The 22755-nt window shown below is 29.8% G+C and overlaps 1 protein-coding gene across 3 annotated transcripts in view; it reads right to left on the reverse strand.

Annotated features, from left to right (window-relative positions):
• The window catches only part of LOC129987939 (phosphatidylcholine:ceramide cholinephosphotransferase 1-like), a 138010-nt gene that overhangs the window by 66816 nt on the left and 48439 nt on the right, over nt 1-22755 (reverse strand). Inside the window, exon 1 of one of the 3 annotated variants that reach the window (XM_056095948.1) lies at nt 6954-7094. The exons of 1 other annotated variant lie outside the window; for it this stretch is intronic. The gene's annotated coding sequence lies outside the window, so the exon portion shown is untranslated. Of the gene's footprint in view, nt 1-6690; nt 6809-6953; nt 7095-22755 lie in introns of those variants that run through there. One more of the 3 variants, XM_056095951.1, reaches the window with a different exon arrangement.

Raw genomic sequence — 22755 nt, forward strand, 5'->3', positions numbered from 1 at the left:
GGGCGCTCAAAATCAGCAGAACTCAATAAATTAAGGCAAAAATTTGTTTATTTTGTTGTATTTTTCTTCTCCAGAACTCAACATGATTTTACAGATCAGACGACTATTTAAAGAAATTTTATAGCGCATAATGCTCTGTAAATAGTAGACCTAGCGATTTCTGCTTAAGTTAAACTGGAGTCGCATTTCAAGCAAGGAAAACTAATCGCTTTTGAAACAGAAGTCTTTTCACTCAAAGCCTTCCACAGTAAAAGCGATTTATGTACCTAAAGATATAGATTAAATACATTTAGAGTTGATAAAAACAATCGAATCATCCGTTTTGAAAAGAAAATTTTTAATGTCATAGTATTAAAAAAATTTATAATTTTATACATCATCACGTTTCGAATATTTGAATCTCATATTAAAGAATATGAACTGCAACAGGAAAATAGTTTCTTTCATAAAAAATTTGCTCTATGAAGTTAATAAGCTAAAGGTTTAGATAAAATTATCTAAATTAATTACTTTTCATAAAATATTAAAATATCTCGCATTCATAGAAATAAAGTACAAAATATCTTTCGTCAAATTGGTGGCCAAAAGATTTAAATATAAATTTTGCTCCTACACTGACCCATGAAAATTTTATATTCAATTTTTTGCATAAGGTTTGCATAATAATTTTTAGCGGTGAAATTAGATAGGCATTTAATGCTTCAACAAAAAGGCTTAAAATAATAAATGTTGCTAATTTTAATAAATTAAGTGCCCGCATGACAATTTTTCGTATATCTGGCACCAATATAAAAACATTTCTGTAATTAACGTTATATCGTTTTCGATGAATGACCTAACATGCTTGCCTTGCATATTAAATGGGGGAAAAAAACACCCACTAAAATACATTTTGATACAACGTAATTGTTAATATAATGATTCATTTAACAAATATTTCAGATTAAAAGTCATTTATCAATACACAATCTAATAGTGACTGCATTCAGCAACTAGAAATGAAGGGGAGAAAAGAAAAAAATAAAAGCAAAACGTGAAGGAAGGAAAATTCAAAAATAGTAATAGACGAAAAACCGAACGGTTCACTGCATTCCGTCTACGCTAATTCGAAAGATTGCTACAATCATATGACCTCCAATTCTTACGTAATAAATAAATAAAGTGATTGAATCATCATGAGAAAGAACGGCGCTCGTTCTTGCCAAACCTTTTGAATTGCTGACTTTTCAACGATCAAGGATGGAGGATGGTTCAACTAAAATCGCTGTTTAACATCACGGAAAGAATGTTTGGATTGTTCCAGAAAGAAGGAAAAAAAAAAGCATTAAAAATTTAAATAAAACCGTTTCTTTGCACAAAGAAATGCACACAATAGAATGAAACAAAAGCCATTTTAATTTTTGTTCCTCCACTTATGGAAGGAACAAGAAGTGAAAAAAAGTTTCCAATTAAAAATTCAAAAATTGAATACGGACGAATTGAAAGACGAATCCATCTTTCCATAAACATGCTTATTCAAGAAACTGGAAAACATGCAATTATTCTAGATAAATGATTTTAAAAATACTTTTTCTTCTATCTTGTTAAAAAAATATTCTTAGATATTTTACCGAAAAATGGTTACTATCCGAAACTTTTCGATACTAATATTTACTACTGTGAAAATCTTAAATGAAGCATACAAAAACAAGCGAAAGGATTATTTTTCAGTTTCAGTTCGAGTTGTTTTTGAATACAGTTAAAATAATAAGCGTTTCGGAAACAAATTCAGAATTCGATGAAATATTTTTCTACTAAACGATTAGAAAAACAAGTTTCATTTTACCTCATTTTCCTTCGGCACATTATTATTATTATTTTTTTTTCTATTATTTGATGCGAATGAGAGTAGAGATGTTGGAAACGCTTGGACTTCAGATTGGCTATTTCTCTCTCACTTTGGCGAGTTTTATTCTTTCATATCAACTAATAAAAAAATTACGAAAATATGTGAATTATTTAGCATTAATATTTAGATTTATTTCAAAATTAAATCATAATTTATTTTACTACTACATTTACTTAACTAAAAATATCTAATTTTTAAAAATTAGCAGAATACAGTAAAATTATAAACTGTAAAAATGAGTGATGCATTAAAAAAATGATTAAATGATCTAATGCTTTGGAAACGTGCCTGTAAATCTTAAAAATAAAAAAATAGGGAAATAGTGCTTTTAAAAATTTTTATGTACTCCTTCTACTGTCAGTACAGAAATTAAGTAACTTTTTTTCTAAGTACTAGGTAACTTAACACATTCTTACACAAAACAACCCATCCTATTAAGAAAACAGTTTTCAAGGATCTTTGGCAACAAGTACATAATTCCTTCGCTAATGTTAAATTAATTAATAAACAAATATAACAGAATTTAGTTAACTGTTTTAAGTAGTCAAACAAATCGTACATAGATAACAGTAATTTTACTGTTATCTTGAAAGGAATCATCCACGTCTAAACATCTAATGTTAGAAATCTAACATGCGATTCTTTTAAATGATTTTAAAAGTAATCAGATATGAACAGAGAACATTTGATACAATAAAATATTAATCAATTACAATGAGGTTTAAATGTTACTTGACAGAAGTTCACATAAAATTAAATAAGTAGACAATTTTAGTAAATGCTAAATGAGTATACAAATTATTCTAATTAAAGGGGTTTTAAAACTAAGTTTTCTGGCTGACATGTCAAGTAAATAAAGTAATATAATATAAAATAAGTTTCCAAATATTCATCTATCTATGAAATTTTAAATAGAACTAATTCCCTTTATTAACTGTCTATTTTGCTTAAAAAAAGAGATAAATAATAAAAGAAAGCAAACTGAAAACTTAATATATTCTATTTATAATATAAATAGAACTGAACAAATCTTGTTGTTCTATGAGACAACACAAATAGAATTAAACAAATTATTTAAAAGTTTAAAATTATATAAAAATTTCACCAATAAATGGGAATAAATTAACTTCATTTCAAGCTTGAAAAGCATTAATGTAAGAAAAATAGCTTTTTATGGGAGGTGGGGGAATGAAAAACTTTTTTTTTTCAGTTCCACAAAATAAAAATTAAATAACATAATTCTTAAATTTGAGTTGTTCTCTGAATGTTTCAAAACAACATTTTTAGAATTTACTGTTTAATCTATTCTGTTCAATATAAAATCTTTTTCATCTATTTTCATTAAATAAATTTTCCTTCGTAAAAATTCATAATAATCAATGCATACTAAAAATCCGAAATTAACATATATTTATACTTTTTTTTATTTTGCATTTTATTTATATTTAGAAAACAGCATTATTACTATCAAAACAATATTTTCATCAAACGTAATATATGGAATTGATCAAATTATCATACTTTAAACCTGATTATTTTTATCAAGGAAACTACAACATCACCAAAATTCAAAAACAGATAAATATTTCATGCAGTTGAAAATGTTTTCTTATAATGTCAAAACATGCAAGACATTTTTCAAAATAAATATCTTAAATATAAAAATCCAAATTAACTTCAAACTTGATTGCAAACAACCAATTAAATTTTTTAAATGTTATATCAGTTTTCACGCCATATAAATAATAAAAGGAATGTCAGATTTCTCCTGAAATGTCATGAAATAAGATGTGTCCAGAGCTGCTGTAAGGGTATTTATCCAAGAAAAAAGGGGGGAGGCTTTATCAATACAGATATTTGCTTAATCGCATGCAAAATTGAACATACTCAAATTTAAACATATTCAATATTGAAAAGAATTATAAAAACTAATAAATCCCTTTTTAAATTCCAACCCTAAAAGAAAAGTTTTTTTCAACTAGTTTCATTTATTCACAAGTTAAACTTCAATAATTGAACTTTTAGAAGAATTGTATTTCAATGCTGTTCGTCTTCCCTGCCTTATGCACTTAAGTTGCAAGTGGCAATGAGATTCATTAATCAATATACAATTTTGTTCCCTTGTCATATTGTAAAATTCATGAACTTAAGAGCTCTACTGCATTTGAAGAAAGAATTTGCTTTGTGGTTCTGGGTAACAAGCATAGGCTTATTCAGATTTTTCTGAGTGAACAAGCACACTAAGAACATAATGATTTTATGATTGTTGTAAACTAGCATATAGAGTATAGAGAGGCTAGTGTCACAAATCAAGAATATTGGATGTTCAGTCACACAAAACCTGTGAAAAATACATTGGATTTCACAAGTGATTGTAACACTGCTAATTATAATATTTATTATTATTATCAATCATTTAAAAATATGTCTATATATTCAAGATGATAAATAGAAACAAACAAAATTCAAAGCAGATTTTACTTTTTATGTTTGTTTAGCAACCACAGATTGCTAAACTAGAAAGAAAATTGAAATGTGAAAGTTTTATGTAAAATAATATATTGACTGAAACATTATGCAGAAGTACCCTTTAAATCTACAAAACCCTGAAATCAATTCCGTAGTGAAATAACAGAATAATATGAAACATTTGAGTATCCTCCAAGAGTGAATAAAAATACAAAATATATGAATAAATTACATGAAATGGATGATCATCTGAAATACACATTGGAAATAAAGAATTGAAAAATAGCAGAAGTATTTCATTATTCATGCAAAACTCATAAACAAATGAAAATTCCAGCAGAAGTCAGTACATACAAATAATAATATGTTCTGCAACTTTTTGACAACATAAAAAATTCATGCCATTAAAAATAAACATGAATGAATATTCAATTTTACGAGAAAATTACTTTCCTCAGTAAGAAACGAACGATTTCCTCTGTGTATAGTTATATTATTGAATCAAGAATTATTTGGTCTAACTAAAAGTGATTGTTTCCAAGAGTTTAATTTATCATTTACAAGCCAATTTCTAAGGTACAAATTAAAGACATTTAATAATGTCATTTTGTAAAAATTTTTTACATAAGATATTAAAACAAATTTTATTCTTTAATAAAATAAGGAAAATTATTATTTATTTCTTGAAATAATATTACATTTACCAGAGACATGAGATAAATAATGAAGCTTATCTTTTTAATAGTTAATTTATATTCAACTATAAACATACAAAAATTAATTTAACAAACTGCATGGATTAAAATCATTATCTTTTTTTTAAATTTCAAGACCCAAAATAGCTAAGTTTTCACATACATACTACAAATTATGCTACCTGAGAAAACAAATATGATTGCTTTGAATATTACTATATGACAAATCAACAATTTGCACAATTAACAATTAAAATTCCTATTTTCTTCCTTCTTTTTGTAGTTCCTAAATGCAAACAAAATTTTCTATAAAATTCTTACAACACTGGCAATTAGATATCCAGATTTATTAATAATGGGTCTCAAATTAACAGAAATCAGAAAAAATACCATAAAATTTATCTCAAGATGCCTATTTTGAGTATTTATAAAACATTTGTGAAATGCCAACATTTTATTAGATTCGAGTATTAATAAATATTCAAACATGTAAATTTATTTAATGAACACCAAGTTTCATTTATAAGAACTACTACCAGTTTTGAAAACAATCCTTAACCTATAACCAAACACTTCATTTTTGTATCCATATGATAAAAATACATCCATACTCTTCAATGAAGGCAATTAGCATGAGTTGATATTAATATTTCAATGAAAAAAGTAACATTTGGATTTTCAACAGCGTTAGATAAAAAAGATAAGCACTGAATTCCAGAAATTTTTTATGTTACTGAAATTTTATCAGAATTAGAATTCATTGTATTCAATCCAGGGAGGAGAAAAGAAAGAAAGAAACACTCAACTAATGAACATCATCAACTAAAGCTGCAGATAAAGTTGAAAGCTCTTCAATTTCTATCTTTTTCCTGAAGATAATAGAAGTCAATAACTTAATGTTTACATTTTGATAATCAAAACCAAAACTGATCAGCATAAAAATAAGATATAAAAATTCCATAACTTGCATGAACAATTATGAATTAAATACAATAAAATTAAATGACACCTTATTAGTGCATTGTTAGAAAAGGTAAAATTCAAATTTGCTACAAATTCAGATATCAACACAAAAATAAAGTTTCATAAAAAAAATTAATCCCTCGATTTGAATTCAAAACAATTCAATGAGCAAAGGAAAATAATTTCTAGATACAATAAAAAAAGTCATATTGTTTATCAGAAGAAACTCTTATATTAGAAGAGTAGTATATGGAGCTTTTTAAATTTCAAAAAATTAAACATACCATTAAGCATATTTTTACGCATTAGTACTATAATTCTTACAATGAAATAAAAAAACATTAGATAGAAAAATATTAAAAAATAAATGTGTGAAAGATGAATTATCTTCTACAGATTCGCGTTCTTTTTACATAGTAAAAGAACTGCTCGTTTAAAACTTTCGTAAAAATAAAATTCCGAAAGCATCTTTTCATAGATATATTAGTAACATTTTGCAAAAATAAAATATTGCTATAATTCAACAATCCAGCTGTCAGAACGCTGAGAAAATATTAAACTAACAAGCATATTGAGTTGATTCTCAAAGAAAAATTTAAGGGGGCGGGTGACTCCGGGACTGAAAAACAAACAAAGCTGTAACCTAATTCGATAACAATTTAAAAATTGGCATACTAAGGAATGTAACTTCGTAAATAAAAGATGCTGAATCCATGTCTTGCTTCATGAAAATTTAGAACAGTTAAGTGCACAAAACCCAGATCTCGACTGTAATAAAATTGGCGGCATAGTGCGGGAGAACTCGGATTGAGTCGCCGTTAGCACAGAAATGAGTTAAGCCTAACGTCACGGATTTTAACACGTTGACAGTATGTAATTTCTCACAAATCGGCAGACGGGGCCATTTTTAATTCAATAATTTATGCAAAAACACTTACCTTTTGCAACATTATGATTAGAAGAATAATACTGTATCCCTTTACGGTTATAGAGAATGAATGCACAGTAAATACAAATTCACTGCACTTGCGAATGAATCGCTCGCGAGTCGATTTGCTCTAGAAACGAGGATCGCGGAGAAAATGCACTTAAAGTCGCCAAATGCACTTAAATATTTCTAGAAACGTCGCCAACGAAGCGATAATAGAGTAAATGTGTGTGCTTTAGTTATTTCCTGCGCTTTCGAAAATAATGAAAAAATCTCAAATAGTGCTCTTCCCTTGTCTTTTTTTTTTTTTCAATTAATTAATTGGATTCAAAATTTCCGTATAGTTATAAGATATATCTTATTTCCTACGGAATTATTTACCAATATTAAACGTGACAGCTTATTCCGATATGTTTCGTGAAAGAAAAAGCTGATTGGATTTAAAAAAATATTAGAATATATTTTTTAAAGTAAAAAGAAAAAGAAACCACAAAGAAAACCACGTTCAAATATAAATAAATTAATATGTTGTATTGTAGAAACTGTAAAGTAATTATTATGTACAATATTTTAATAATATAAATCGAATTCTCGTAGTTAAATATTGATAGGAACTCAATTTTATCAAATGAAGCATTAATGACAAAGAGCATTATTAAAGAAAATGTTACGGAAAATTAAAAATATTTCGCTGAAATATACCAAAAATTAAAACTCCTTCCTTGAAATGAGTTCGGGAATGTGACAAAAATTCATGTTCTTTCTAAGTAAATCAAATGGAATTAATTGAATTATTATTTTCAGTTTGTTGTTTTATAAAATCATCTTGTGGTTTTTCTTGTCATTTCAATAATTGATTAATTAGTAAATCACTAAATAATACATTATTTAAGAGGACACAAACATCTTTTCAAAACTAATAACTAAAAATACTGGTACTAGTATCAAACAAATAAAATGAATCATGATTTAATAAATTCGCGCATATTAGAAAAATATCCATCTAGAAGAACTAGTTAAAATATCCAAAGTGAAATCTCTGACTGTTTGGTGGTTGCAAATTCATAGAATTAAAAAAGATGTCTCTAAAATTAATTTATCTAGCAGCCTATAAATTGTCATGATGTACCTTTATTTATATATATTGTATATTGTATTCGGGTATTGTAAAAATATATATGAATACATTAAATAATAATAATTTTCCACAGAAAAGACAAAATTTTAATTTTATATTTTTTTTATACTTTGTTAAGAGGAATCTACATGGTGCGTAAACTTTTTAATTTAAATAACTCAACAATTTCTTCGAAAACGCAAACGATAATTTAAAGATTTTTTTTCATAACTCTTTTTCTTTTCTTTTCTTTTTTTTTTTTTTTTTTTTTTTTTTTTTTTTTGTAAACATTAGTTTCAATAAAATTCTTTTCTTACAACTGTGAGTGCTATTTTGCCACACAAATCAATTTGACAAGTTCCATATCAATCGTACGGATTAAAAAAGAATAAAATGTTCCATCGTTTTGGTAATTAGAGAAGTTTTATTTATATTATTTTGTCGATACTAAATGCTGATGCAACAAAGAGGAATGTAATACCAATTAAATCATAAAAAATAACAAAAAATAAACAATTTTAAAAATTATTTTTTTAAAATATCTTGCAGGGATTTTTTATTATGTATTTGAGTGTATTATTAATACAAACCGGAAAAAAAAATTCCTTGTAAAATAAATGTAATTATTCATTTTTTCCCAAAGCGTCCGCATGGCTGGCGATTTGAGGTGATAATATCTTAAAGGCACATTCCTCCATTTATTGCTCGAGCATTTTTGTAGACGCCAACTATCGAAAACCGTCTATGTCTGCATTTTATCAGACTTAGACATTTTTTTTTTTTTATCTATGACCTTATTATCATGTTGGCACATGATAATAAGGCTCTGCAGGTTAGATGGTGGAAAAAAATTGAGAAAGATAATAATTTTAAATTAATATTAGCAGCCTTTGGCGTCCAGCTGTTAGTCCCTATTATATTAACGCACAGCATTAAAGTAATGACTACGTCGAAATTTTAGAAGAAAATATTGAATATTTTTCTAAACCAATAGTCTTAATTTCTGAATAGTTCAAACCGTCTTAATTTTGTTACTAAACTGATTCTTTGGGCAGTCAGATTGATTTTTATATTTACATTATGCCCGCGTTAATGGCATTTCACATCTTTAAGGAGTATTTTCCCCACTTATATACCCCCGGCGGCAATCTCGAAATGAGGATGAACAGCTTCCATCATGGTGGTTGGATATCGCCACCCTGGAGGATACACGAAAAGGTGGGGGTCTGGCTCCTTCCATCGATGACTGGACGTACTTCCTTCGGGTAAGGTTGTACCGTGGCCGGTGATGGTCCTTAGAACTCAACAGCAGTTTCCGCCAGTGCTGCTGTTGCGGCTGTCCGATCATTCAGTATTTATTTATTCGTGTGCTTTCGAGTGGATCGGAGAGTCAGTGATATGACTTCACCAGTAATAAAATTTGATAAAATCTTTTTTTCAAAAATTCTTATAAATTAAATTCTAATCTCTCTCTCTCTCTCTCTCTTTTTTTTTTTTTTTGCGCAAATTTGGCATAGTAAAAAAAATAATTATCTTAATGCTTTACAATGTAAAATATTTCATGTTATTTTATCTGTCGAATCCCAGTATTTAAAAATTGGATAGAAATAAAATTTATTATTTAGTCCAGGAAATAGGTAATATTTTTCTGATGTGCAAAATATTGAAGCGAATTATTTGAAAAATTTCCAAACTAGAAAATTTTTCCTTTTCAGCAAAAATAAATTTAAAAAATAAAAATTAATAAATAAATAAAAAAAATTTTAAAATGTAATTTTACAATTTTTAAAACACTTTTAGTTTTTAACTGATACATTTTTATTTCATATGTGTGTTTTTTTTAATCAATTTTATTCAAAATTATGCATTTTACAATATTTTTCAAAAATTGTATCCAAAACGTTGCTATATACCTTAATTTAGTACTGTCAATTACCTTAGGCGAATCAGTAGCAGATCTAGATGCAAGACTGTTAATACAGATGCAAAATTGTTTTCAGATTCCTCCATCCCTTTCCCAAATGTCATAAATTTGAAGTCTGCTAAAACTGTTATGTACGTCGAATAAAATTATTATTCATCGAATAAAAGCACGCGGGAAGTGCCTCTAGCTCTTTTAGGTGAAATAGCAAACGGTATGAACAATATCTTTTCAACCAAATGAAACTACAAATTTAAATTACATTTAAACATTAATGAAGATAGATCATTTTAATTGTTTAGCTGTACACTCAAAATTACGAAATCAGTCAAATTGTTGAGACTGGTGTCATGTCAAGGTTTCATTTTGCGATATTTCCCGAAAATGAAAAGTACAAGTAGCCATTGATGAAATATTTAAGCTTCATATCCTTCAAATAAAATAAAAATTGGCGCAATTGATACAATAATGGGGTTGGAAGATTCTTTTTTCGGAACTTTTCCCATAAAAAATGCGCAATAAAGAAATGTTTTTGAGATTTGATTCGAAAATAGATGAAGGAGTGGACATTAATGATATATCTAGAGGTCATAAGATATCAAAATTGAAAATCGAACTTGAAAATGGGCTCGAGCCATGCAATCAAAATTGGAAATAGAATTTCAACATGTAGCTAGGAGACTAGCTCTTTGATTTCCCAAATATTTTAAAACAGATTTGAGTATGAAAAAAAAATGTACTTAAAACAATTCTTAATTGCTGTAAAACGAGAAAAAAAATGATTAATCACAAACGACTACTCCAAATCGTTTAAATGCACACGAAAAAATCTGAATGATCAGACAGTCACGACTGCATTGGCGGGAACTAAGGTTGAGTCCTAAGGGACATCACTGACCACGGTACAATTCCTCCCGTAGGAGGCGCGTCCCGTCATCAATAGGTGGTAGTAGACCCCACAACGTTCTTGTTCCCACCAGGATGATGTGAACCAATTATCTTACCGGAAGCTTCTCATCTCCACATTTAAGATGCCTCCTCCGGTGGAATGAGAGAAAAAACAGGGTTAGGTGAAATTTTCAAATTATCACTTAAAAAGCCCCACACAGAATCAACATAGCAATATCTTTCAAAGATAAGAAGAAAGAAAACTTTGATAAAAGAATAGTAACACTGAAAATTTTTCGCACTTCAGTAACTAATCATTTACTTGCGGGGAGGGAACCATCTATGTCACCTTGAACTATCTCTATAACATCTTATTACCACCCCCATCGTTACGTCACTGCCACTACACAATTTCATCACTAAATTTTTTCAAATATCTATTCATTCCTCTCTTTAATGTGAATTCTAAGAAAACTTAAGCCTTACTAATATACCCTTCCCCTTTGTTTAACTATAGCTCAGTTTAACTTTATCTTGAAAAGAATATTTGTTGCAGTCAGTCTTGAAATGTTATCTTGAAAGAAGTGGGAGGATATAACTTTAAATATTACTCATCACAGGACAAACATCTTAGAAAACCAATACTTCAGAACAGTCTACACGAAAGAACAGGGCAAGTGTATTTGCATTCCTTTTATTTGCATAGCTGCAATCGAGGAGTTTGAGATGAATAAAAAGAAAAATTATGCATTTATGGTATCGGAGTGTCATTAGCATTTCTGACTTCTTCTGTTAACTTTATCAAAACTCTTGTCAGTCTTGGTGGTTAGTTTTTTTTTATTGTATATGAAGTATAATAGAAGATAATATTTTATTCACAAACCAGCGAGGATGGTTTCCCCCAACCTTTCTCGCATACTGTTTGACAACGGATTCTGAGACGATCACATTTCGACGATTCCATCTCATTAAGGGGTGAGACGCGGAACGATGAGCTCATTTCCGGTATAGTTCATTAATAGATTCTGAGACGACCGCATTTCGACGATTCTATCTCATTAAGGGATGAAACGTGGAACGAAGAGTGCATTTCCGGTATTCCCTTTGACCTTGGATTTCCTCTATTAGATACTAGTAAATGCAAACATTTCCTCCTTTCATCTTTCCTTTGACCCCTATTTTGACGAATTAAACCCATCCCAACGCATGCACAAAAGCGCAGAGGGTTTTACAATCCATTGCTGAACTATATTCACCTTTGACCTTGGACATCATTGATAAATGGAAACATCTCCTCCTTTTATCTTTCCTCTCACCTTTATTTTGACGAATTAAACCCATCCCAACGCATGCGCAAAAGCGAGGAGGGTGTTACAATTCGTTGTCAAACAATACACTCTAATAAAGGTGTTGTAAAAATAATAAAGATAAAAATAATTAAGGTCTGTAAAACAGAGAACGCCTTACACAGCAGAAGCGTACTGTAGTTACGAAGTGTTAATCTTCGACGTAAATTTAGCATTTTTACTGAATCTATCGTGCCATATTGGAGACATATTGTTTCTGGCATGTGGTTAAAAGTATACAAAAATCGAATTTGTGTTTTAGGCGCGTTTTTACTAACCGATTGAAACAAAAATTTGGCACAGATCTGTACATTTAATCATAAATTTCCATACTAAATTTGATGCATTTTAAGTCATTGCTTTTTTGAGTCATCGCAGTTACATGCTTTTAAAAGTACAGACCAAAAGACGGCCAATTTCTCTTTCCTGGATTTGGCGCAAAATTTGATAGGTATCTTGGCTATAGATGATAACTCTGTGCATCGAATTTTATCAATCTAGCTCTCACCGTTTTGTAATTATCGAGTTAAATTATATTCGAACAGAAAGACAGACAGACTTCTTCTGAGCGGACTTTGTTAAAAATTTGATAGAATTCCACAAATTTGGTATAGACCTTATACCAAATTTCATCCATCTAGATTAAAGCGTTTTGAGTTATCTTTCTCACAGACAGACGGATAGAAGAACATTATCCAAAAATGCGGTTATCTAACTCAGGGAGATCTAAAACATGGAGATTTGTCGAAATCTAGAGTTCGAATTTTTTTGACATTTACTATGTTTTCTCTATACTACGTATCCCAAATATCTCCATGTTTCAGACCTCTCTGGTTTTGAAATCATATTTTTGGAATTCTCCTGTCTCGTATATATGGATTGTAGGTCTGTTTAAGAATACGATAATTAGTGATAGATTTTCATTTAGGCAGATTAGGCAGCTGCCAAGGGTTGCTAAGTTGAGAGGGTATCGCATGTAGGTTAATTTAAAAATTCGATTTTTCTAGTTGCCAAATAAACAAATTTGTAAAAAAAAATTACAAATTCAATGAATGATAAACCATTGAAATAATATTATCAGATGTAATGATTAGGTTCCACTATGTTTCATCACGATCACTTAATTATAAAAATATTTATAAGCCAGCGGAAGTAATTTCCCCAAAACTTTCTCGTTTACTCACTAATAAATTTGTCATGCCAGAGAACGCTTTTCATGACACTGCAGCTCAATATTTACTAGATATTTACTTTTGGCGCGAATTTAGCATTTTATAAAAACTATCATGTCATTTTGGCGATTAATCTCTGGCATGTGTTAATAATACCCAAAATTCGAATTTGAAATTTATTTTTCTCAACTAGTTGAAACAAAAATTTGACACAAAACTACTCTTGAAGTCACAAAAATCCCATACCAAATTTCATTTATTTAAATCACTTTTTTATCGTGTATATATGTTTCTGAAAATACAGACCTACAGAAGATCAACCCGTAGTTGTATATGGCTCAAAATTTGACAGCTGTCTACACTATAGATGGTAGATCTTAAATATTTGGAATTTCATCTATCTAGTTCTCTACGTTTTGTAATTATCGTGTTAGAATATATTCGAACAGCCGAACAGACGGGCTTCCTCTGAACAGATTACAATCAAAATTTGACAGATATCTGCAAATTTGGCGTAAAAACTGTGTACCAAATTTCAACCGTCTAGCTCAAAGAGTTTTTGAGTTATCTTTGTCACAGACAGACAGACATTTTTCAAAAATGTGTTTTTTGAACTCAGGGACGTAGACGTAGATTCGTCCAAATTTCAAGAAATCGTCAAGAATTCGAATTTTTCGACGATTTCTAAACTTTCTTTGTACTACGAATATGAGAAATCAAAAATAATAAAGAGGTGGGGGGGATACAAGAACCAGTATACTATTTCTCGTGAACTTTTAAGGACTATTAGAAAAAAAAATCATCCCGAATGCAATTCATTCTCTCTACGCCAATACACCGCAGTAACATGGGAGACAGGGAGATGAAACCTGGACTTCCTCACAAAGGCACGGTGAAATGTAATTTCCATAGCTTTATTTATTATTGGTCGCCTTTGGCAACCAATGAATTCACTTGGATATTGGTTATATTTAATTTCAGTGAAATCGTTTAAATAGTACCTCTTATGACCCTAATTCCGTCAAATTGCCAGATATTAAAATTATGTCATTTCGATTGCCTTACATGTTTTCTTTTTATCGTGTACACGAATGTTTCTAATGGAAACTAGTGTCAGGACATCACAGTACTATTATCATTTAATGCACGTGTACCCACCATTATTTATTACACATCTATTATCTAACTTTCACGGTACTTAACTTCCATCTATTATTCGACTTATGAACTTCATAGATATTAAACAGAAACCGTCTTTAGTTTTTTGCATTGGGAGAAAATCACGCGATCAAATATTTGATGAAACGAGAAAAAAAAAATCCGGACAAGAATGTTATTCATTTTGGAAATTAGGCAAAAAAATAATTTTAACAAATTTTTAAAAAATTCGTCCGAATTTTAAATCAAAAATATAGTTTTTAAATTTTGAAACAGGGTAAATTACAATTTTATGCAATAATATTTTCGGAAATTTAAGCAGGAAAACGCAGAAATTAGGCTTGATTTTTAATTAATTAAAATTTTAAAAAACTGCTATAATGTGCACATTTCTACTCTCTTATATATATATGAGCCAAATTTCATAATTGCAGGTCAAACAAACTTACCTATAAATACGCCAATAAATATGTACGCACACACACACATTCATGTTTATTATTATTAGTAGTAATTACCTAATTTCTTGAAATTATTGATTATTTTATAGAAGTGTACATTGGGTGTCTTGCAAAAATCTGGATTCAACAAAGGAACTTATGAAAGAAAAAGTTTAGGATCCATTGTTCTATAACTACAAAAAGTAAATTATAAAAAGCAATCAAAAAAGAAAAATTTAATCAGAACATTAACAGTCTAGATTTGTAGTGTTTTTGATCCAAAAGTAAGCAGTTTTATAGATATTCATAGTGCAAACTCTATTGAATCATAATTGCCACATTTAATAGGGAGGGGGGATTGCACTCATGGATCGAATAAATATAATCGAAATAATGAACTAGAATAAAGTATTCAAATGCAGTTCTATTTCTTTTGTCAAATAAATGGTAGTAATAATTAGTTTGCTATTGTTGAAATAAGGGCAAAAGTGTGAATAAAAATACTGTAAAAGGGAAAGAAATCGATACACTGAACACAGTAAAACCTCAATCATAAGAAAGCCATCTGAAGTTCTCAATTTATATACAAAACATTATTAATATCGCCCAATAATATTGTAATTATTCTGTCATGGTGTGAGACATGGTTTCAGAAAACCTTTTTTTTAATTCTCTTTTACCTCCTTCACTGTGTAGTGAATCATTATTATTCATCGAGACCAGTTATTCAATAAAAGGATATGAAATAGGGCAAACGATTTCTAATGAAGTAATCAAAAACGGTTGAACAAATAATCTTTTTTTTTCTTTCTTAATAAGGAAGACAGACGGCAAAAGTTGTTTTTCAGGGTATAGAATTGCTAATAATAACTTGTTTTCATTTGAAGATTTGATACTGAGGAAACATATGCATATCAAATTAAGTGTTGCAATATTAAATTTTAATGACTTTCATCTTACATTTAATGCCCCAGCGCTAAATATAAGAAACGCATTCAACAATCAAGACGATTAATGAATTTAATACAAACAATAAAACTGACAGAATTAAAAAAAACAAAAAAAAAACAACAAGATAATTGTAGTTCAAAAAAAATATTCAGATGTAATTGTTTACTTTATACTTCATTTTGAAGGTGCACGAAATAGTATGTTGAAATGAATTGCATCATTTTGTAAAGTGGGCAGATGAAGAGGATGATATCTGAAATGGTATACGCCTTCCAAATTTTCGCACCACAATAACATGAGGATGTTTGGCTCATGTCAATAGGTTTAACGTCCACACTAACGTCCATATAATCATCAATTTCTCACCGTCAATGAACTATTCTTGAACCTGGGACGCTAATACGAAAGAACGAAATATGAAGAAATTATGCGAAGTATAAAGAAAGCATTGTAAACATTTAAAAAAACACACATTTGAGGTTTTGATGAATTCTACGTTCTAGACCTCTTTGAATTCAAAAAACACATTCTCTTGGCATTATGTCTGTTTGTCAGTCGGTCAGCCTATTTGTGAACAGGCTTTGATCAAGACAGACGAGATTTAAAATATGAAACCAAATTTGTAGATTTCTATCAATTTTGTACAACATCCATTCACAGGAAGTCTGTCTGTCTGTTCGGTCACAAGTACTCCAAAATACAAAGAGTTAGGTCAATAAAATTTGGTACACAAGTTTAGCATTTAAAATATATATTTCTTTCCAAATTTCGAATCAAATCTACTATATAGCAGATGATCTTCTATTGGTTCGTATTTTCGCATTAACTTATAAATAAAATGACTTATATATCAATGAAATTCAGTATGTTATCTTGTAACTGCAACTGTACTTCATTGCCAAATTTTGGTTCCATTCGATCGATAAAAAAGTGTTCAAAATACATATTCACACGATAGATTCAATGAAAATGTTATATTTACCGCAAAGATCTGCATTTCGTAATTATTGTTCGCTAACGCCAAGCAAATCATTTGCGGTCTTATCGAAGGTCCATAATTTTTTGTGAAGAGAGAGGATTAATTGCAAAGTATGCAAGACAGTTTCAGTGAGACAGTTCCCGGGGTAAACTAAAACCTTTCCGATCTTCTTCTTGCCTTTCTTCTTCTCCGATCTGGATGAAGATGCGTCAGAAAAAACAAATTCATATTTGATATAAATTAATGTAGTGGAGAGTGATGATGATTCAGTAAAATTATAACTAGCCTCGCTTATTACCGCTCATACGTTATGATTCATCACACACTACATAATGAATGAAGATGAATTTTTGTTAGCATGCTCTTTTATAGAACTTTACAGTTTTTGTCCTAACTTGATGAAATCTGGCACACGTGTTCTTCAAGACAAAGAAATCTCAAAGTTGGAAATTAATCAAAGTTTTTTTCTTTTTAATTATATCTTCCAAAAACCTTAATTTTAGAAAAATGATTTCTTCATTATGTTTAAACAACTAAAAAATTACCATCATCAATTTTATTTCCGAGCAATCTTTCTATTATTTTGATAATTTTTAAAATTTAATCTGATACGCAGTTTGTGAAAATATTTTTATTGTACAAACAAATTAATTTCATTGTTCAAACAAGCTATTCAATCGTGTTTTTGCCAGTTTAAAAAAAAAAAAAATAAGATAAAAATTGTTTTGTTCAGACATTATCTCCGAAGTAGGATTTTCACTTCCTTTTTTTATTTCGCTTTTTAATTTGCAAACGCAATAATTTGTAGCTCGTTTATTTCCTTAAATTTATATATATTATTTCATTCTTATCAAAAAGCAAGGTGAATTCTTTAAAATGGAATTCTGTATTAATAGTTTAAAATCTAGTAAAGCTCATATTCCCGAAGTACAAACTAATTGCTGAAGATGGCTAATTTAAAAATGTATTAAATTTTTAAATATTGTATTTTATATAAGCTTTTGATACAAAATTGGAAAGACATTCATTGACAAATGGATGAATTAACAAAATCTTATAATAAATAACTAGTAGGAGTTGTCCTCTCAAAACTTTCTCATATACTCTCTAACAAACTTGTCATGCCAGAAAACGTCTGTGGTGACGCTTTATAAGCCAGATAACAGCTACGAGACATGAGAAATTTCTTTTGTCTAGTGGTCTTGTTACTCGGCTACGAACCCAAAGGTTGCGAGTTCGATCCTCGCCTATCGCCAGCAGCAACATTGGTGACCCGATGACGAAAATACGCAAACTTCATACAACTGTTGTGGCGCCCTCTACCAGAAATAAATAAATAATAAAAAAAATGAAGCTGATAAATACTAGTAGTAGTCAGCCAATAAAAAAAAAAATGCAGCTGATAAATAATCAGCCAATAAAAAAAAATGGATAAGGCGCAAAAGCCAATATATCACCACTAATAACAGCAAAAACAGGACAAAAAAATCGTTCGTCTCACCTCCGACGAACTGAAGGGGGAGTAATGTGGTGACGCTTTATAAGCCAGATAACAGCTACGAGACATGAGAAATTTCTTTTGTCTAGTGGTCTTGTTACTCGGCTACGAACCCAAAGGTTGCGAGTTCGATCCTCGCCTATCGCCAGCAGCAACACGTCTTTACATGCATCGGCGTACAATAGTTACAAAATATTTTTTGGCGTGAATTTAGCATTTTTATTGAATCTATCGTGCCATTCTTGGCGAGTTATTTGGCGATTTATCCTTTAAAAGTATACAAAAACCGAGTTTCTGTTTTAGACACGTATTTTTCAACCGATCGAAACAAAAATCTGACACAAAATTGCACTTGTATCACAAAATCCCGTACCAAATTTGATATATTTAAGTCATGAAGTTTTTAAATTATCACGTTTCTAAAAGTACAGACTGCCAGACAGTCAACTGACTTGGCTCATGATTTGACTTGATTCACAATCACAAGTTGAACTTGGCTCACAATTTGATAGGTGCCTACATTATAAATGTTGAAATTGTATACCAAATTTTATTGATCTATCTCTATTCATTTTGTAAGTACCGTCTTAACTTATATTCGAACAGCCAGAAAGACTGACTTCCTCCTAGCAGATTTTAATCGAAATTTGACAGAAATCTACAAATTTGGAGTAAATGTTTGGTTTGGTTGGTTTAGTTATATTAACGTCCCGTTTAAAGCAACACTAGAGCTATTTTGGGACGGACCTCGTAATTTTGAACCGTGGTCAGATGACGAGGACGACACTTGAGCTGGCACCCCCCTCTCCACACCACACCAACGGGAGGACGTTTGGCCCTGGCAGATTTATCGTGCAACAGACCCCCTTACACGGCGGTTCTTCGGTGGAATGGGGTCTCGAACCTGAAAAATCGAGCTCACAAGCCGAGACCTTACCACCAGGCCACCACGGCCCTTGGAGTAAAGGCCGTATTTCAAATTTTATCCATCTAACTCAAAGTGTTTTTAGACGACAGACGGACATTTTCCAAAAAATTGTTTTTTGAACTCAGGGAGATCTAAAACATAGAAATTCGTTCAAAACTCGAGTTCGATTTTTTTTTTTTTTTTTTGGTTATTATTTACTTCCTCTGTACTACGTATACGAGAAAGTAAAAATTATGAAACTTCATCAATAAAAACTGCTTTTCAGAAGCAGATCTAGAATTTATTTGCCAATATTTTGTGTTTCAAAAGAGTTCTGAATTTTTATTTTATTCTTTTTATTGTCTTTTTATAAATTTGATGAGTTTACACAGTACCATATTTTTCAGTGGCTCTCTTTTATTTTCGATAATTTTCAGACTTAATTTTCCAATCCAATTTATCAGAAATAATTATAGCTAAAGATGTTTTGCCATCAGTATTTCTTCAAAATATCTTACTCTTTTTTCCGAGACATACATACATTGGCTCAAAAAATTGAGAGTACACCTTACTTTTACTTGATAAATCCGACTTTCAATGTAAATAACACATTGCCAGGAAGTGCAAACATGTTTTTATTTTTACACATAAAAAATGGTTTAATTTAGAGTAAAAATAAAGAAAAAGCAAAGAAATTCTTCTAAATTGAAAAGTTTCAGAAGCATTTTAAATAAACATACGTAGAATTTTGCCTCAAAAAATTGAGAATACACCAATGAAATTTTTGCAATATCACGCATAGAAACAAAGTGTCACTATTATTTTGCATGTCTTTTGGCTCTTATAATAGTCTCTAAGCGTCATGGTACCGATTCGACCAATTCTTGACGGTATCGGAAGATATTTTACCCATTCTTCTTGCACAACTTGTTTTAAATGGGTTTTGCTTCTAATTTTGTGTTTTTGAACCCCTTTTTCGAGTATGGCCTGCGAATATTCAATGGCATTGATGTCGGGGTACTATAGTGGTGTGTGTAACTGCTGTTTACAATGAAAATGACACCATATTTTGACGTTACGTGCATTCTGTTTGGGGTCGCTGTCCTACAGGAAAATGAAATTTCCATCTAAACCCAAATTTTTAGCACTTTCCTTTAGATTGCTGCGAAGTAAATCCAAGTAAGTTATATCGTTTATAATGCCATCTATAAAAATTAAATTTCCTATCCCGGATGAAGCCATGCAACCTCAAATCATAACGGAGTCACCAACATGTTTAACTGTAAGACGTACATTTTTTGGATCCGAAGCAGTATTAGGCTTTCTCCATACAGTATGATGGCTGTCATTGCCAAAAATGTTGAGTTTTGTTTCATTACTAAATATAGCTTTCTTCCAAAGGTTATTGGTCTTCAATTGACGAGTTTTTGCAAACTTCAAATGCTTCTTCTGAATTTGCAAGCTGATGAACGGTTTCTCTCTAAGAAAGCGACTTTTATACCCAGCTTGTCTAATGGGATTTCGCACAGTTTCAGCACTTACACTTCTGCCTATGATTTGAAAAGCTTCTGCAACAAGTTGCATGGACCATATGGTCGCAGCAATCTAAAGGAAAGTGTTAAAAATTTGGATTTAGATGGAAATTCCATTTTCCAGTAGGACAACGATCCCAAACAGAATGCACGTAACGTCAAAATATGGTGTCATTTTCATTGTAAACAGCAGTTGCACACACCACTATAGTACCCCGACATCAATGCCATTGAATATTCGCAGGCCATACTCGAAAAAGGGGTTCAAAAACACAAAATTAGAAGCAAAACCCATTTAAAACAAGTTGTGCAAGAAGAATGGGTAAAATATCTTCCGATACCGTCAAGAATTGGTCGAATCGGTACCACGACGCTTAGAGACTATTATAAGAGCCAAAAGACATGCAAAATAATAGTGACACTTTGTTTCTATGAGTGATATTGCAAAAATTTCATTGGTGTATTCTCAATTTTTTTGAGGCAAAATTCTACGTATGTTTATTTAAAATGCTTCTGAAACTTTTCAATTTAGAAAAATTTCGTTGCTTTTTCTTTATTTTTACTCTAGATTAAACCATTTGTTATGTGTAAAAATAAAAACATGTTTGCACTTTCCGGTAATGTGTTATTTACATTGAAAGTCGGATTTATCAAGTAAAAGTAAGGTGTACTCTCAATTTTTTGAGCCACTGTATATGCAACTGCCGCGTATATCTGGTTACAATACTGAATATAAAATGCAGATGACGAAAATAACTCTTCATCGAATTTTATTCCTAAATATCGATATCCGCTCAAATGCGTCTGAATACTCTTTCAAAAATTCTAATTCAAACGATATATTTTTATTACACTTTAGCTTTTTTAAAAGAAAAAAAAAATCACATATCATCTAAGCTTTGTTTTATTTATTTCTTTTTTACATCAATAAATAGAATCGTATCTTTATATGAAAAATTCATGCTTCAAAGATGATGGATAAAAGTAATATATCCACGAGTAAGAAAAAAAGATGGAAATGGAATGTCAATTTAAATGGAATTTATAAGATTTTTTAAGATTAATTTATGAAGAAGAACGACTCGAAATTACTTCATTTTTTAATTTGAAAAGAGCAAAAGATATTTCATCTCAATATTTAAAAAAAAACTTTCTCCGAACTTTCTCTGTGCATTCTGTATATAAATAAATAAATTTTAATAACGTTCTCAATGTTTTTTATAGTTGCAAAATTAACAATGAATTTCTTATGTAAAAAAATAAAGTAATCGAAACTCTAAAGCTGATTTTTTTTCTTTTTTTTTGTTATTGTATCTGAGAGATAAAAAAATAGATGTGCATCACATTTTTAACTCTTCAGCAAACGATTTCTCATTAATCTTTATTATTATGTTTTTGTTTATGCAAACGATTTTTATTTCTTGTTCATAAATATTTTATCAAAAAGGTAGAAAATCAGATTTTGATGCTTGCATTAAAAGTAAACGTCAGTAGATTTTTTTATGGCGTATTTTAGAAAGATTATTTGTCGAGTGCAATTTGTAAGACAGCAGAAAATCAGACTTCAGATGTTGGCATAAAAAAAAAAAAGCTTCGGTTATTGATTTTTTTTAAAGTGTATTTTACTAAAAAGATGATTTATTGAGTGAAATTTCTTTGAATTGTAAAATTCATAGATATCTTAAAAGACGCATTACAAAATACAATAAATTTTATTGACTTTTTATTATCTTAACAGAGAATGAATTTTGAAAACATGGAATCTCAAAATATTGAGTACACGAAATTAGAATTTTACCGAAATCCTTGTCTTATTCCTTGTAACATATTTAGGCATGTTCTTGTTGATTGATTTATGTTCTTTTTATGAGTTGCACGCTATTCGTATACTTCAAATTATATC

This window comes from Argiope bruennichi, chromosome 10, assembly GCF_947563725.1.
Source record: "Argiope bruennichi chromosome 10, qqArgBrue1.1, whole genome shotgun sequence".
Classification (NCBI taxonomy): Eukaryota; Metazoa; Arthropoda; class Arachnida; order Araneae; family Araneidae; genus Argiope; species Argiope bruennichi.